General features: G+C 51.3%; 1 protein-coding gene across 1 annotated transcript in view; it reads left to right on the top strand.

Moving 5' to 3' along the window:
- Positions 1 to 32: 32 nt before the first annotated feature.
- The window catches only part of STON1 (stonin 1), a 62,770-nt gene continuing 60,786 nt past the window's right edge, over positions 33 to 2,016 (top strand). The window contains exon 1 of the mRNA XM_017548516.2: positions 33 to 98. The gene's annotated coding sequence lies outside the window, so the exon portion shown is untranslated. The remainder of the gene's footprint in view (positions 99 to 2,016) is intronic.

Here is a 2,016-nt window from a genome sequence, read left to right as displayed (position 1 = left end):
TCCCCTCCTCCCCTCCTTCCCTCCTCCTTCTCTTTTCCCTCCTCCTCCTCCCGGTGTGGATGGCGGCGGCCAGATTCGGAGCCCCAACCGCGCTGCCGGTGAGTGACCAGCCCCGGGGGACGGAGACGGGGAAGCCTGGGAACCTCTTCTCTAAGGTGGGGCCTCGCGCAGTCTCTGGGAAAGTTTGCGGGCGCCCCGGGACTCGGGCATCTCCGGGGCCGCTCGGCGTCTCCCCATCTCCGCGCGCCCGCGCTGGCCGCCCCCAGAGGCGCCCTGGGGCCCGCAGAGGGGTGGCCCCCAGGCAAGGACTCCTCGCCTCTCCTCTTTTCTGAGGCTGCTGCTGGGACCGGGGTCCTACTGTAAAGAGAAAACTCAAACTGCAAAGAAAAGAATATCGTCTCAGTTCTGCGGGCGGGGGCCGGGGCTTGTTCTCACCCGCGCGCGGCCCCTCGAGCTCTCGGACCCGGCCACCAGCTCTGCGCCCTTCACGCCTCCCTCGGGGCCTCTATGTCTCTCTCCCGCCCCGACTCTCACTTCTTTCTAGCTGCTGTTATTTGGCTGCTTCTCCCTCCCTGCTCCCTGGGACCTCAGCTCGGACCTCAGCTGGTGCCTGCAGCCCGGGAGTCCCCTCCTGCCCTGGAAGGCAAGGAGTCAGGCCAGGGGGCCACAGCTGCGGGGGCCACCACACTGGCCCATATATTTCCTGAAGGTATGACATTCACTGGGTATTGGGGTTTGGACCCCTAGGACCCACAAATTGAGCCTTGTGGGTATGGGAAAAATTAAAATATATTCCTCCTTAGGATGTACTGCTTCTGTTGGTTTGGCATCTTTTGATTTTTAACCCCCTGTGCTTTCTTCTAATAATAATGATGCTTCATGGAATTAGCATTTCTAATATCTAAAGACAGAAAAAGGAAGAAAATAGTAAACGGAAGAGATAGAATGCTTGCTAAAAATACTCATTTTTGACTTCAGTCCTCACTTGACTGTTTTTCTGGGAGATAGAATTTCAGTGGAGCTTGTTTTCAGACTAATCCCAAACATGATTACAGCCTCCTCCAGGCTAGAAGTTTGAATTTGCCTGACATGCACCACAGTGTTGGTATTCCCAGCCTGGCATTCCCATCTGCATGGCTCTAGTCTCCCTCCTAACCGCCCCCCCCCCCCCCACTGCCATCTTTCTCATAAAAGGGAGCTGTGAAAACAAGGCAATGGGAGAGGCTCAAATGAGCGGGACCACATAATAAAAACAGCCCTACTTATTTTAATCCTGAAGCTATGGCCTCCCCTAGACTCTGATTGGGTGGAAGAAATGTTTAGTTCATTTGTGTGGTTTTTATGTCAGTAGTTATTATGGTTGAATCAGTGTTTCCATGGCAGGCTTGCTTCTCTTGGCACCATGGGGAGCCTATTAATTCTCAGATGGGTCTGGACAGATAAGTCTGGAGAGATTTTTTTTTCAGGGCTTGACCTGGGCTGATATTGCAAACCTCTGCACACTCAGAACCAGAGCAGCCGGGAGCAGTCTAAGCTGGGGTTTTCTTCCAGGTGACCTGGGAAGAAAAAGCTCTACCAAGGAGTGAACAGGGTTGCTGGGGGATGTTGGATGTTTACATTTTTAGGAAGAACACACTTCTCAAAAACTTTGGCCATTCCTGTTTCCATACAAACAATAAATGTAGTTGTAATAAATGTAGTAGATCAGATTCTGAACAACCCATTAAAAAACAGGTCCAAATATTGAACCATTTGGAAATAAAGATTTTATTTGAATTCCACTGGAAATAAAGGAGTTTATGTTAAAAAGGATGTAATTCACTTCTCTCCACTGATTCAGATTGACAGTTCCCCATTGGTATGAATCAATGAGGTTTTACTGTGGTCTCAAAACATCATTGAGGCAGGGCACGGGGCTCATGCCTGTAATGCCAGCACTTTGGGAGGCTGAGGTGGGTGGATCACTTGAGGTCAGGACTTTGAGTCCAGCCCGGCCAACATGATGAAACCCTGTCT

This window comes from Cebus imitator, unplaced genomic scaffold (genome assembly GCF_001604975.1).
Source record: "Cebus imitator isolate Cc_AM_T3 unplaced genomic scaffold, Cebus_imitator-1.0 Scaffold209, whole genome shotgun sequence".
Classification (NCBI taxonomy): domain Eukaryota; kingdom Metazoa; phylum Chordata; class Mammalia; order Primates; family Cebidae; genus Cebus; species Cebus imitator.
This window is presented reverse-complemented; position numbering and strand designations above follow the sequence as displayed.